We start from the raw sequence: 16,322 nt of genomic DNA, 5'->3' as shown, positions 1-16,322 counted from the left end.
CCTCGCTTCTACATCAAAAAAAGTTTGCCAATTGTTTTATTGATATCAATGACTAAAAAACTCCACATCCTGCTTTTTACTGAACGAGGGACATGCTCCAGTAATTCTCTAAATGTAAAAGTAGAAGCCAAAGAATGTCCTATATCTTGGAATGAAAAGTAGGCTATCTGGAGAGGATACTAAGGTACAGTCCTGGAAGACAAAACGACGTTTAGAACATGGAAGACATGCAAAGAATCCACTGGAGAGTGAGTTTTTTCTTTCCTCTGGTAAGGATGGAAGAAATGAGAAGGATGGAGTAACAGGAAACTCCATTAGATACCCATTGATGTGTTCAATGTTGGGTAACATTTCTGTGACCTACACACACTTCTAGACAGGTGTTTTCTGGAACAGTGTTCTATCTTGAAATAGGAAGTAAAGGGAGGGGCTGCTAGAGACAAGGAGAAGTGACTAACAGAGGGGTAGCAACAAGGAATTAACTGACTGATGCTTTTTGTTAGTCATAGAATCATTTTGGTTGGAAGGGACCTTTAAGATCATCAAGTCCAACCATTACCCAGCATGGCCTGGTCACCACTAAACCACATCTCTCAGCACTGCATCTACAGGTCTTTTAAATTCCTCCAGGGTTGGAGACTACACCACTTCCCTGGGCAGCCTGTTCCATGACTTAATCTTTTGGGGGAAGAAGTTTCTCCTAATAACCAAACAAAAATCTCCCCTGGCACAACTTGAGGCCATTTCTTCTTGCCCTATTGCTTGTTACTAGGTAGAAGTGACTGACCCCCATCTCACTCCAACCTCCTCTCAAGTAGTTGTAGAGAACTAGGAGGTCTCCCCTCAGCCTCCTTTTCTCCCAACTAAACAACCCCAGATGCCTCTGCTCACCAGCTTTTTTGCCCTTCTTTAGACACACTCCAGCACCTTCTTGGCCACCTACCAGTCCAAACAGTAGTTCTTATATAAGAAACAATAGTTCTTATATAAGCTTTAAAGAACCATCTTTTTTAGTTATTGATAGGTATTATCAAATATAAGCATCTGCTGCACAAGATGTTGCTGATGAAACTCCTTCTCCTATCAGCTGACATGAAAGAATATGCAGTGAACACAGCTCACTTTGTTACATGGTAACAGGTGCTGTCCTACCTGCTCCTGCTCAGCTAATAGTACTGACGGCGTGCAAACAGCATCAAAAGGACACATCAGTTATTTTCCCAATACAAATGATTTGTAGCAGCACTGGTACAGTAAGATTTTTGAAAGCAAGTTAAAAGAAGTTTGCCTGAATAGGTGACCTTTACAAAAGTAATATTTTAATTCTGAAAAAAAAAACCTTTCCTGACTTGCACAGTAAATACTAAAGGAATTCCTGCTTTCTACACAATCAGCAAAGTAATCCAGTAGCAGACTGAGCATGGCAATTAAAACTACTCTAAATTGAAGGGCTTCGTTTAGCTGCCTCCTCAAAACAGTACACCTGACAGACACCTGTTATTCAAGAACCCACGAGTACAGAGCCACCCAATTTCTTACCATACAGTACTATTTTAATAAGCAGATGCAAAACCTTTCACAAATGCAGATGAATGACCCATTTTCAAGGTAGCAACTAACATCAGCCTACTTCTGTAACCCCCTCTGATGCGCTTATATGACATCTGGCTTATTTGGGCAAGCAAGACACTCCAAACCCACTCTTTTGGAAACTTGGAAAGTGGCCCAAACGTTGGACGGGGCTGGGGGATACATGCACCTCGCAGAGGCCCCGCAGCTCTTTGCCTGCACCCACCGGGATATAAAGACCTAGGAGGGAGCGACGGAAGGCAAGGTTCGAGGGATTCCACCATGGAGAAGGGCTGGAAAGAAGGAGTCCAAATCGGTGGGATTCTGCCGCAGCTAGCGGCCGGAGGGGCGGAACCCGGACTGGGCCGTCAGCCGCAGCGAGATCGTCCTTCCACAGCCTCTCTCCGCGGGTTCCCTGAAGGCGAATGATCCCCTGAGGTTAAGGCTCTCCGACACTGCACCACATGCACCTGGGTCGTAGTGTTTCCCCCAAAAGCTGAGGACCCTTCTACCGGTCCGCAGATATCCTCTCAGCCCCCGTCAAAGCGCGTATGCTAAGAAATAAAGTGGTTCGTACCCAGGGGGAGCAGCAGTCTCTCCTCAGCCGCCCGTATCCACCGCTCGCCGCTTCATTCGGAAGCGCCGCCGCTCCCGGGCCACGCATGCGCGCTGCACCGCCCTTGAAAACTCACTGCGCCATCGCCGCCGGAAAACCCCTCCCCGGGGAGGGAGCGGCCGCCACCGGCACGGTGGAGCGGGCAGGGATCCCGCCGGTATCACTAGGTCAGTTCCCGTCCCGCTGAGGAGGTCTCGAAGGCTCTCATTCCCCCTCACCCCACAACCATACGAGCTGCAGTGGTGCCACCATTTCCAGAAAGTTCCAGTGGCCGCGGCTGGCCAGCGCCTGCGCAGTCCTCGCGTCCTGTTGCCTTACACACACACCCTCACCTCCGGCACGCTCTGAGCCCGTTATTCGAGTGGGGGGACGAGGGAGGAGGCGCTGTATGTGCCCGTCTCCCCTGGGGCAGGGAGCGGGGCGCTGACACTCCTCACAGACAGGCGCCCACAACCGCCCTGTTCCTCCCAACACACCGGTGTAACGCTGGCAGCGGCGCTGCCCGCCCGAGCCCTGGGCGAGGGCCACGTGGGCGGGGCACGGCCAATGGGAGCTCGGCGGAGCTGGGCTCCGGCGGCGACGTTGGGGAGCAGGGAGGGGAGGGGGGGGAGCGGTAACGGCAGCGGTAACGGCAGCGCAGGGGCAGAGGGAGGGAGGGAGCGGGCGGGAGGGAGAGGAGGTGAAGGGGCGTTTTCAAACCCTACAGCGGCCACGGCTGAGCCAGAGCCCTTCTGGGCACCGCTGGTAACAGCGAGTGGCAGCCGCTCCCCTGTCAGATATCTGACGGAGAGAGGATCGGGGGAAACGGCGGGAGAAGAAGAAGGACACGTCCCGTCGCTGGCTCCCGGGAGAAGGTAAGGATCGAAGAGCACCCTTACCACCCCTTCCATTCCTGGCGAGGGACTCGCGCTCCTGTCTGCTGCCGCCGTGGTGCCTGCCACTCCGTCTCTCCGAACGCGTTCGGGGACCCCTCACCCGGTGCTCGCCTCAGGAGGTGTAACCGCTGCCCTGCGCTCCCGGGCAGAGGACGGTGCGTCTGTGTGTGTCCCCCGGGCCTGTCCACGCAGTACCCTGCGCCGGAGGCACGGCGGCGGCGGGCAACGGCTGTCCGCTGTCAGCCTGTCAGCGGCGCGGCGGGAGCCATGGCCGCCGCTGTCACCGTCTGGCGGCCGCGCCTCTCGCCCCGCTGAGCCCAGCCCCTACCCCGCCGTCCGGTGAGAAGGGGTCAGGATGGAGGGAGGGACGGTGGGCGCAGGGGACCTGGGCGGTGGTTTCCTAGTGGGGAGGGAGGTGGCAGTGGCGGGGGCTGCCCGGGCGGCCGGGTGCTGAGGGCGGCATGGCGGTGTGCGCACACACAGACACACGCCCCGCCGCCCCGCCTCCCGATTTTGGCAGCTCCCTGCAGCCTCAGGACTTGCCCCACCGATTTGGGCCGTGCCACCCCACCGCGGGGCAACTTGCCTTCGTCAAACCGGGAGCCCGGGGTGACGCGTTTGGCCGTTATTCGGCTCTAGCCTGCCGTAACACGCTAAAGGGGTGCCCCGGCTGTTTGGCAGTAGAGAAGGGTTGAGCTGGCCCCGTGTGCCAGCACAAGGCAGCGCTGAGGTGGAGCACAGGTGACACCTGCAACAAAGGAAGGACGAGAAGGCTCAGATGCACAGTTCTTCGTGCTAGTTCAACCTTGACTCTGCAGGTACTGCTGCTGACATTCAGCCTTTATTTCAGGGTCGGCTAAGAAATGGAATTGTTTTAGTTTATTTTCAAATCCCCTTCAAATCAAATCAGTTGTTCAGGATCAGTGTTATCAGCTAGAGGTCTTGTAGACGTTGCCTGGATGCTGCCACTGTGCTCTCCGCCTTTCTTCTGTGGGCCATGGGGGTGTGGAGGAAAATCTGAATTTATACCTTTGAATTATAAGGTAGTTTATGGGATAAAGCAGCTCTTTAGTGAAGTCAAGAGAGTAAGTTGTGATGCTTGTAGGAACAAAAAGCTGTCAGTTAGATGTGGAACAGTCCAGATGACCGTATGTTCCAGGAAAAAAATGTTTAATCTTGGAACACTAGGAAAGGGTGAGTTCATCATGTCTATAAGAAATCATTAACTTGTATTAAAATAATCCACTGTTATTGACATGTCATGATTTGAAGGTGAGGGAACACTTCTGCTCTCTGGTTTTGGAGAGCATTTGGGTGTTTTTCAGTATGCAAGTTGATGACAGCTTGGCTGTCCTCATGTCTTGGTTACTGTAAGTGCGGACTTGGTGAGCTACTCACATCCTATATTTGCTTCCCTCCTTCTGCTGTAATCTTCTGCAACACTTCAGAGGGTAATAGTCCCCAGAGTAACAGACCTTCAAAATGATGTGAGATGTCAGGGCATTTTACCTGCTATTGTTTGAGGTTTGTACAGATGTTTGGTGTCACTCATTTCATTCTTTAGACAGAAACTTAAACTCTTAGCTAACCTTGTGACTTGATCAACTGGGGACCTTAATTTCACTCTGTGTGAATGAGCAGGTTTCTGTGCAAGGCTGAGACACTGTCTCTTCAAATAGAAACTGAAGGTTTGAGGTGCAGCAGAATGCTTCATTGGAGGGTGATGGCAACCCTGTTGGCTATCTGTGTCTTTTTCCTTCTTCCACACTTCCCCTTTCCCGTGTCTTGTAAGTTAAAATAACAGACAATGCCAATGTTTTCCTCTGTGCTCCAAGAACTATGGTGGCATCCTTGTGGTGATGTCAATTTTTTGTTGCACCATATGTGAGTCTCTCTTCTGATTTCCTGGCTTTTCTCTAGTAGTTCCTGGCTTTTCTCTAGTAGTTCCTGGGTGCAGACAGTTGATCCAAGAGCATTCAGTTGGTTTGCAAAGATGACAACTCAGGCTTTCAGACATAAGGATTTTGGCTTTTCCATTACCGTCCCTTTGTGTGTTCTTTTTCCATCTGGAGGATGATCCAAAATTATTTCTAAACTCTAAATATTACAGACAGCAAAGCTTAGGACAGATGTTGGGTGACAAAACAAGATCTGTGCAACAAGCTTAACTTCTTTTATGGTTTCTTCCAGCCTGCTTGTACAACAGATAACTTCTTTTTAAAAGATCTTTTCCTCAAAGAAGGTGGAGTGAGTGATTGTGTGAAGTTTTCTTTGGCATTATTTGAAGGGAGTACTACTACAACAGACATAAAGTGGAACACAGGAAGTTCCACCTCAATATGAGGCAAAACTTATTTACTCTGAAGGTGCTGGAGCCCTGGAACAGGCTGCCCAGAGAGGTTGTGGAGTGTCCTTCTCCAGAGAATCAAAACACACCTAGACATGCTTCTCTGTGGCTTTCCCTAGGTGATCCTGCTTTGGCAGGGGGGTTTGCTTGATGACCTCCAAAGGTCCCTTCCAACCCCTACCATTTATGATTCTATGATTACCACTTACCATAGGATTAAAAGCATACACTAAAAATTTAGTACCTATTTTTCTTAAATTAGAGGTCATCAATCATGCTCTCAATTAACAGCTTCTTTGCACAATTAATGTCTGTTTAGATCACTACAAAGCCCATGAACTGTTGCAGCTTTAATTTAACTGGATGCAAAGTCCTGGAGGCAATCCGAGAACCCAGAAATGGCTCAGCTGTTGGCTTTTTACTCAATATTTGGCATACGGAGATGTATGAAAACAAATTATACTTGTTGAACTGATTAAACAGAATCCTAAAATCCCAGCATGATGAGTAAGAAGGCACCTCTGGGGATCATCTAGTCTATCACCCCTGCTAAATCAGGGTCATGCACAGCACGTTGGCCAGGTGGGTTTGGAATCTCTCTGGAGAGGGAGACTCCACAACCTCTCTGTGCAGCCTGTTGTAGTGCTCTGTCACCTCACAGTAAAGATATTTTTCTTTGCCTTCAGATGGAATCCAGTTTGTACCTGTTGCCCCTTGTTCTTTTCCCTGTTCCTCATGAAAAGAGTCTGGCCCCATCCTCTTGGCCCTGCCCTTTAGATATTGATGAGCATTGAGAAGATCCCTTCTTAGCCTCCTCTTCTCCAGACTAAACAGCCCTAGGTCTCTCAGTGTTTTCTCTACAGAGAGATACTCCAGTTGCCTCAGTGTCTTCATAGCCTCTGCTGGGATCCCTCCAGCAGGGTTCCTAGTCCTTCTTGAACTGGGGAGCCCAGAACTGGATGTGGTACTCCAGATGTGGCCTGACTTGTGCAGAGCAGAGGGGGAGGAGAACCTCCCTCGACCTCCATCGACCTTGATTTACCATGTTTAGATGATCTTAGGCTGATTAAATCATCTGGAAGACCAGCACAGTTGATCCTCTCTAAAGTTGGAAGCAACTATCGGTCCCAAAATATGTAATGATTAACCTGCTACCATAGTGTTAATGGACACACTCAGAACAACTTATTTCTGACAGTTTTTTGAACCTTATGAAGAGATGGCTGAGCCTGAATGTTTAGTGTTCTTTCATTTCTATGTTTTATTGCAGATGGAGTAGTATAAATGTTGATTGGTCATTTAGTCTCCAAATCAGGCTATATTTTAACTGCATCATTAGGCTCTACTTAGAGTCTAGCAACAGATGGTATGAAATAAATATTAGCACAAACTCTGCCTTGCATTTTGTGTTATGACACTGAATAGTTTTATTAACAGAATAACAGAAGTCGGAGCCCTGTTAACATCCTAAGGTTTTTTTTCTTACTAGTTCACTACTGTTCACTGAATGGGCTTTCACTACAACAAAAACATTGAGGTCCTGGAGTGGGTCCAGAGAAGGACAATGAAGCTGGCAAAGGGTCTGGAGAACAGATTTTCTGAGGAGCAGCTGAAGGAAGTGGGTTTGGTTAGCCTGGAGAAGAGGAGGAAGATCTGAGACCTTCTCACTCCCTACAACTTCCTGAAAGGAGATTATAGTGAGGTAGGGGTTGGCCTCTTCTCCTTAGTAACAAATGATAGAATGAGAGGAAATGGCCTCAGGTTGCCCCGGGGGAGGTTTAGGTTGATTATTAGAATAAGCTTTTTTACTGAAATGGTTCTCAGGCCTGGGAACAGGTTCCCTCTGGGGGTGGTTGAATCCCCGTCCCTGGAGGTGTTTGAGAGATGTGGTGCTGAGGGACATGGTTTAGCGCCAGACTTGGTGGAGTTAAATAGTGGTTGGACTCAATGATCTTAAAGATCTTATTCAACTGAAATGATTCTACGACCCTGTTCTATGATCGTTATTACAGAAGCTGGAGAAGTCTTTGAAAGTTCCTCCAGAAGCTCATGGAGCTGTATTTTGTTTCTCAACTACATAGTTAAGAACCGTCACTGGCATCTGATGTGGAACCTAAGTATTCATTTAAAGAGAGAAACCTGAAGCCTTTGAGAGGATAACTTTGGTTTGAGTTATCTCTCTGATCTGACAAAGCATCCTTATATCTGCAGCAACTGTTTTTCTCTTTACCAAGCAACAAATGAATAAACTCTCCTCAGTGTCATGGCTGAGATGTGATCATGTCACAAAGGAATTGGTTTCACACTGGTTTATGTGAAGAAAAACCATTAGCAATATTAGAGACAGAATTTTGAGCTCTATTAGAGGCAGATAGTGAAAATGCAAACTGAGGAGCAAGACTTGAGGTATTTTCTTCCCTGCTCCTGTCACATACTTTCCATTTGCAAGTAGCCTGATGGAGAGTCTTGGAATGTCCTGTCTTGCATTCATGAGGCTGGAAAGCATCTGAGAGCACTTTTCCACCCCTCTGTGAGCTTCAGAATCTATTACATGCAAGAGGAACCAACTAACACTCTGCATTTCCAAGACTATTAGAAAGTTCATTGCTTGATGACAGCAGAAATGAGCTTACTTAGGTGAAGACGTTTCCTATAGTTTCCCTTCTCCTTCAAAGCCTCTTGCATTAGTTCTATTTAAGAGGCTTTTCAAACCTTTCAAACTCTGATACAGAGTTTCCTTCTCTTTCTAGTATGGGTGATGATCATCCACTTGTCTTCTGAGCTCAGGAAGGGACAGGAGTCTTGACAACCATATTACCTTCTCTAAATAAATAAGTAAAGTTATCTTTTCTCTTTAAAATAACTGTTGCTTTGCTTTCCAGTCCCTTCAGTTCTCCAGATGACACAGTAAAACATTAATGAAGGTTAATTGCAGTACTCACTGCAGTTTTACAGCTCTAAATAGTTATACTTGTATGCAAACAGTTTGCTGGTTGGTCTCTGTTTTCACTCCATCTGTTCCCTCACTCTTTTCCTATTAAAGAAAAAAGATTTCATTAAAGGAACTTGCCACAAAATTTTCTTCTGTTGCTTTTGTGCTGTGTGGTGATGGCCAAGAGGTGGCAATAAAGACCATCCAACATTTTGCATGTCTTCACAATTTAGCCAAGACAAAAACCTCTGTTATCCAGCTGAGGACCTGTAGATAAGCCTAGCCAGAAGCTTGCCTTTTTTTCCTGCATCTGCTGCTTTCATGAATGGTAACACTCAAGTACATTGTTTTACCTGTGGTGAATCCTCTCAAGTTGAAGGGCTTTACTTAGGTGTTGGTAGTTGTCTATGCTTAGTCTGTGAAGACCCTTTGCATGTTTTGGGGTTCCTCCTGGCAGTGCTGCAGATAAGTTATGGATTTTCTTGGGTTTAGGTAGACAAATTTTCTCTTGTTTCTGAAGCTCAAATAAAATGTATAGAGTAGATATGAAATCTCTTTGTCTTGTAGATCTTTAGTAGGTTTCCAGAAGGGATGTAGATTTCTGTAGAAGGAATCTTAAGTTTGGCAAAGTACTTATAGAAAGTATGGAATAGTTTTCCTGGTTTTTTTTTGGTAGACACTGTGCTCATGGTATAGTCTTTCTCAGTTGACCAAGATCTACTTAGTTACATCTTTAAGGAATAATTCAGCTCAAAACTCAAGTTTATGACTCCACTTCTCCATTTACCATACAGGGAGTATCACATCATGTTTGATATCTGTGCAGGTGCTTCCTTTGAACCCATAGTTCATCCTAAAAAAGACTCAAGAGGAAGCACCTGTGAACATACAAGTTTTTAGACTTGCAGATTGAAAGGAAGGACTAATGGATTTTGCAATCTTTGGCTCCTAAGAACTAGAGTTCTTGGGCAAGCTGACTCTTTCTTTCCCAGAACAGGTTTCCTCTTTATAGGATCAAGAATCGCCCTTATTTTGAGACGATATCCTGAATAAAGCCAGATCCCTTCAGGTACTCTGGATCCTTATGTATGTCTGGTTCTCAAAGTAAAGAAGTGAGGTTGTTTTTCCGTGTAAATGTTTATTTCGATGGCTAGGTAAGTCTCTCAGTAGGAATATGATGTTTTATATTTTATACAACTGACTTAATGATATGATTTGAGTATGACACGAGTACTCAGCTGCACAGGTTCTTCTAGTCACCTCATAAGTCTTTGTTGGAAGAAATGCTGTCTTGACTACATAGCTCAAGTTATTAGGGAATATAGAAGACTAAAACCTTTTCATATGCTGAATGTATCAGCAGGAGGAGAGAACTGCCAGTAGAGGTGAAGAACACTTGCATTTCTAAATCATGGAAATGAGTCATAGACTAGTTGACATCAGATGGCACCTCTTGAGGTCACCTAATCCATGTCCTACTCGGAGCAGGGTCAACTAGAGCAGATTGCTTCTGAACATGAGCAGCTGAACCTGGAATTCACCCAGATAGTGTGAGAAAAATGTTGTGAATTTTAATTTTAGTTACTCTGTTGGGATTCCTTGCTGGACCTGTTGCTGAAGGTTTAATAACTCATAGAATGCTTTGGTTTGAAAGACTTTTAAAGCTCATCTAGCCCAAACACCCTGCAGTCTTCAGGAACATCTGCAACTAAAGCAGGTTGCTCAGAGCCCCAGACAACCTGATGTGGAATGGTTCTAGAGATAGTGCATCTACCACCAATCTGGGTAATCTGGGCCACTGTTTTACCACCCTCAGAGTAAACAATTTCTTCCCTCTAGTCTAAATCTACATCTTTTAGTTTAAAGCCATCACCCTTTCTCCTGTCACAGCAGGCTGTCCCCATCCTTCTGACAGGTTCTCTTCAAGTACAGAAAGACTGCAATGGGTACCCCTGGAGCCTTCTTTTCTCCAGGCTCAGCAACCCCAATTCTCTCAGCCTGTCCTTACAGCAGGTGTGTTCCAGGCCTAGGATCATGGTTGTGGCTTCCTCTGGACCCTCTCCAACAGGTCTCTCCTGTGTTCAGGACTCCAGAGCTGGATCCAGCACTGCAGGTGGGATCTGAGCAGGGGGCCAGAATCCCCTCCCTCCACCTGCTGCCCACGCTGCTGGGGATGCAGCCCAGGACACAGTTGATTACGGGCTGTGAGCACGCATTACCAGCTCATGTCCAGCTTTTCACCAACCAGCACCCCCAAGTCTTCTCCACAGGGCTGTTTAGTCTCTGTCCTTTTATCCCCCACCCTGGATTGTTATCAGGGGTTGCCTCAACCCTTGTGCAGGACCTTTCACTTGGTTTTCTTGAACCTCATAAGGTTCACACAGGCTCAAGCTTGTCCATGTTGCTCTGGATGACATCCTTTCCCTCAGGTGTGCCAACTGCACTGCTCAGCTTAGTGTCTTCTATCAGACTTTTTTTCTTTCAAATGTAGACCACAGCATTTTTGCCAGCTGGTGTAGGTAAAGTCTTTCCTGATTAATTCCATTTTTCATAGTCAGAGGTTGCATTCTTCTTGTCCTGCCTGTGTGTGGTACTCTTGTAAAGCTGTGATGCTTCCTGCAAAGTTCCACTGCTCAGGTCTTTTGTTTGTTTAATTTAAATGACTGACTAGTTGCATAAATACCACTTCTTTGCACTTCATTTTGCTTATTAAAAATACAATTTTTGTTTTATGTTTTTTTAAAACAAATATATGTCTCTTCTCTATGTTGTTTGTGCTAGAACTTAATGAGGAAAGTCTTCTCCAGTGTCTGCAGCTCAAGAGTGAGCTTGAAAGTGAGAAACTGAAACAACCTTACTTTCTACTGCTGAAGGAGAAACAGGAAAAGTAGCTGAAGCATAAATAGTGAGACCATTTCTTCAGAAATTATCATCTGATAACATCTGAAAAGAAACTCATCAAATATTTTTGATCCTGCAGGAATTCCTTTCAAGGAGAAGAATATTTGTTTTTTCAACCAATTGTATTTGTACCCTTGGCATTCTGTTTCTCTGCAGAGCAGTCAGCAGTAAGTTCCATGAAAAGACAAAGGGATAATGTGAAAGCAGAGAAATGTACTTGAGAAATGCACTGGAACAGGTTGCTCAGAGAGATTGTGTAGGCTCCAAGACTGGAAGTGTTCAAAGGCAGATTGGATGGAGCCTTGAGTAACCTGGTCTAGTAGGAGGTGTCCCTGCCTATTGCAGGGGGGTTGGAACTAGATGATCTTTAAAGTCCCTTCCAACCCAAACCATTCTGTGATTTACCAAGTGTTTTCCTCATTTATGGATAACTGCTTTGAGACTTTCCTTAGTGGTAAGGAAGACGAGTTGCTTGCAGAAGCTGAAACTGAAGTCATTTAGTATCTATGGTCTAACCAAGTATAAAGTACAATCTAGCATATCTGAAAAATGAAGTCTGCAATGTTTATGGCTATGGCAAAGGGGCAGAACTCCCACCTTTGTTATTTCTGTTGCTATCTGTAAAATGAAGGAAATAATAAATTCTCATCTTCCAGCAACACTGTGAAGGAAGAGAGAGTCTAACCTTTATTATTCCCAGATTTGATTTGTAGGTAGTAGATTCTGTGGCGTTGTCCAGGGTAGATCTTCCTTTTTATTTAGGATGTTTTTAAAAATTAAAAAGGAAATGCTGTAGATATTTCCTTCTCTTTAAGAGGGTAGAAATCCAGGCAAGCTGAACTAGCAGGAAATCATGGTATAAATGACAAACAGATTCTCTTTCTCTGAAGGCAGGCATAGCCACTTGCTGCCTGTGTTTCTGTGGCTCCTCAGAACTTCACCTTCAGGTTGTCAGTAAATTTTCACATAGCAACAGAAGCAAATTTTCTTCAGTTGCTCTGAAAATTTGCCTTTGCCAATAGTGAGAATGATCAGAGAATGCTGAAGTCCTTGAATGCTACTTAAACGTTTCATCAGGAGCATTAAGGACTAAAAGGAGTGTTCAGCAAATCAATATACTGCTTGTGTCTAAGAACATGTAAATAAAACCAGAGTTGTAAGATACCCTAAAAGTCTGGTTTTCTTGTCTTGCTTTTAGTTTCACAAGCAAATCGATACCAGTGTGTTGGTTTCCTTCTGACAGGTAGGTTTGGGAGTTTTAGTTGAATGTGTGTCAGGTCAGAGAGTGTCCAACATTACTCTCACTAGAGTGTCAGTCTTTGGTTGACATTGATTTTAAGTGTTATTGGAAGAAAACGTTACAGAGACAAGTGCAGGTGTGTTTCTAATAACGAGCTGTGACATGGAGGAGAAGCCATCTCTTGCTCAGCTAAGAGCTGTTCTTGAAGGATGACCTGTCTGTAGTAACTTTAACAGTCAAGTCAATCCATGCGGCCAGTCCCAAGGACATACTGGGGTATGGTGTTAATCAGCTGGTGAATTCAGATCTTGTAATTCTGGGCCAGAGTGGAATATTTCTTACTCCAGAGAGTGCTGCTTGTGAAATGCCACTGAATGATTTATAGGTGCCAATAGTTAGGTTTGTGTAGGCTGGGTCAATGGGCTGAGGTCAGCTGTGTGAGATTCAACAAGGCTAAGTGCTGGGTCCTGCGCTTGGGTCACAACAACCCCATAAATGCTTCAGGCTTGGAAAGCTGTCTGGTGGGAAAGGACTTGGGGGTGTTGGTCAGCAGCTGACTGAATATGGGCCAGCGTGTGCCCAGGTGGCCAAGGCCAAAGCATCTTGGCCTGTATCAGGAATAGTCTGATCAGCAGGAGTAGGGAAGTGATTGTGCCACTGTACTCAGCACTGGTGAGCACACACCTTGAGTGCTGGGTTCAGGTTTGGGCCCCTCACTACCACTGAGGTGCTGAAATGTGTTTAAAGAAGGGCAGGGGTGCTGGTGAAGTGTCTAGAGCAGAAGTCTGGTGAAGTGCAGCTGAGAAACCTGGGAGTGTTTAGCCTGAAGAAAGGAAGGCTGAGGGAAGACCTTGTTCTCTACAACTGCCTGAAAGGAGATTGTGGAGTGTGGTGGGGGATCAGCCTCATCTCCCTAGTAACAAGTGACAGAATGAGAAGAAATGGCCTCAAATTGTACCAGGGGAGGTTTAGGTTGGATATTAGAAGAAAGAAACTTTTTCACAGAAAGGGTTCTCAAACACTGCAACAGGCTCCACAGTGAGGTGGTTGCATCTCCATCCCTGGAGGTGTTTAAAACACACACAGATGTGGTTCTGTAAACCATGCTGAGGGACATGGTTTAGCACCAGACTTGGCAGAGTTAAATTATGGTTGGACGTGATGATTTTAAAGGTCTTTTCCAATCAAAGCAGTTCTCTGATTTGTGTTTCTTTTACCTTCTTTTTTTTTTTCTTGCTCTAGTAACAAACTCAATCTGGGCTATGTAAGGTAGAACAACAGCTGAAAATGTCTGACTAGATAACTGAGTGACTTAGGTGACCTCTAGATATGCCTTGACCTCAACTATTCTTTAATTCTATGAGCAATTAAGGTTTTGTGCTCTTTGATAAGCGTGTTTAGGTAAAAAAGAGAGTGAGGGGTGAAGGAAAAATGGAGAAAAAGGTGGGGGGAAAGCCTTACTAAAACTCAGAAAACTACAGATTCACACATGCTGATTAATAGACTGTAATTGTTGGAAGCTGACAGATGTAGGTGCCACTATTAGCAGACAAAATAAATCGAAGAGTATTGTGAAATCTGTGGAACACTTGAAACCAAGCGTATGTAAACTTAGGCTCTTAAAAGAGGGCTTTGACGGTTTTATGAGCAGGAGCCCAAGGTCCTATATAGGCAGTTATAACCAAAGCCCTGCAAAGGCAAGGATTGTGTGTCCTCTCGGTTTTTTTGCTTTTCCTAGTAGAAATTCCTAGACTATGAGATACGTTCCTTATTTTGGTAGGAAGTAGTGGTGAGTTCCAGCTGAAGTATTGGAAAATCTTTCTTGCTGCCTGAATGTCGGCTGGTTTGTAGCAGCAATGAGTAGGTACTTCAGAGGATCTTAAAAGCTGTCCTGGAGACTATGAGTAGTCACTGCATGTTCCTATTTCACTGCTTGAGGACACTGTTATGAAATAGGGTTCAAATGTTGTTATTTTTTTTTATTAGAGAAAGATTTGTGCCTCTAACTGCATATAAATGACTGGATCTCAAGTATCTAAACATCTCAAATTGAAATGTAGGAATACTCTCTGACAGGACAAGTCTAGTAGTTCATTCCATGTATTAGCTGAGACCTGCAGAGGCTCCAAAATACATGTATCCAAGTTCTTTTCCTGGCAGCTATTCCTAAAAGGTGTTTATCATAGAATAGTTTGGGTTGGAAGGGACCTTAAAGATAATCTAGTTGCAACCCCTCTGTCATGGGCAGGGACACCTCCTACTGGATCAGATTGCTCGAGGCTCTATCCAACCAGCCTTTGAGTACTTTCAGGCTTTGAGCCTCTGCAACCTCTCCAGGTAACCTGTTCCAGTATCTCACCATGTTCTTCTTCCTAACGTCTAATCTCAATCCAGCTTCTTCCAGGTTGAAGCCATTGCCCCTGATCCTGTCACTACACAACTTTGAGAAAAGTCCCTCTCAAGCTCTCCTGTAGCCCCCTTCAAACACTGGAAGGCTGCTGTAAGGTCTCCCTGATGTCTTCTCCAGGCTGAACAACCCCAGATCTTGCAGCCTGTCTTTATAAGAGAGATTCTCCAGCCCCCTGATCATCTTGGTGGTCCTCCTCTGGACCTGCCATTACAGTTCCATACCCTTCTTGTGATGGGAGCTCCAAAGCTGGACACATCATTGAAGATGGGGTCTCAGCAGACTGGAGCAGAGGGACCGAATCCTCTCCCTCCACCTGCTGGCCATGCTGCTTTGGGTGCAGCCCAGGACATGGTTGGTCCTGGGCTGTGAGCACACATCACTTGTTCATCTTGAGCTTCTCATCAATCAGCAGCCCCCAGTCCTTTCCTTGCACTGCTCTATTTCCGTTCTCTGCCCAGCCTGTATTTGTGCCTGGGTTTGCCCTGATGCATGTGCAGGAGCTTGCATCTGACCTTGCTGAACTTTGTGAGGTTCACATAGGCCCACCTCTCAGCCTGTTCAGGTGCCACTGGATAACATCCCTTTCCTCCAAGGTGTTGACCACACTACTCAGCTTGGTTTCATCTGCAAACTTGTTGAGAGTGCTTTGATCCCACCATGTCCTTGATGAAGATACTGAATATTATTGGTCCGAGTACAGGTTCTTCAGGGACACCACTTGTTACTGGTTTCCACTTAGACATTGAACTATTGACAGTTACTTTATAGTTGGAACCATCCAGCTGATTCCTTACCCACTGAGTGGTCCACCCATCAGATCCATGTCTTTCCAATGTAGGGACCAGTTAATGTTAGCTGGTGTTCTGTTTGATTTGTCTTTTAGAGTTACATCTAAAATCATGCAGGGAGGATTGCTGGAGGGGAAGGGTAAGGCACTTTCTCTGAGGTTGCACAAGAGGTACAGCAAAGAAAGAAGCAGAACTGATCTCAGCAGTGCATGTTCTAACCACAAAGTATTGTGCAAATCTTAAAGGAAAATTGTAATAAAAAAGAATTCCTCACTTCTGGACTGAAAATGTTTTGTCATATTTTATTGTCAACTGCTGTAAAATCTGCCAGCTTTGTGACTCATGTCCAGGCTGGGTACTGCATTTGCACTTTAGACTGCAGCTGACTCTTGCCTTAGGCACTGTTAGTTTTTGACTGTGGTGGAGCTTGGTTCTTTCATCACAACTCAGACACTGGGATCTGCATGGACTGAACTGTCACAATCATGTGGGAAAAGGGGGAATGTTTTTCAGCTAACAGAGTTCTTGTCACCTTTCATCTGTAAAAGCCACTGCATGTATCTAAAGTATTCTAACCGGATGTGCTACCTAAAGCCAGGAGTATTTAATAATCGTAGAATCACAGAATGGTTGGAGCTCGAGGG

At 45.5% G+C, this 16,322-nt stretch overlaps 1 protein-coding gene across 3 annotated transcripts in view; it reads left to right on the top strand.

Annotated features, from left to right (window-relative positions):
• The first annotated feature begins 2,884 nt into the window (after positions 1-2,884).
• The window catches only part of ANKRD12 (ankyrin repeat domain 12), a 58,670-nt gene continuing 45,232 nt past the window's right edge, over positions 2,885-16,322 (top strand). For all 3 annotated transcript variants that reach the window (XR_008489123.1, XR_008489122.1, XM_054381872.1), the window contains exon 1: positions 2,885-3,039. The gene's annotated coding sequence lies outside the window, so the exon portion shown is untranslated. The remainder of the gene's footprint in view (positions 3,040-16,322) is intronic.

The sequence above is a fragment of the Indicator indicator genome, chromosome 6 (genome assembly GCF_027791375.1).
Source record: "Indicator indicator isolate 239-I01 chromosome 6, UM_Iind_1.1, whole genome shotgun sequence".
Taxonomy (NCBI): Eukaryota; Metazoa; Chordata; class Aves; order Piciformes; family Indicatoridae; genus Indicator; species Indicator indicator.
This window is presented reverse-complemented; position numbering and strand designations above follow the sequence as displayed.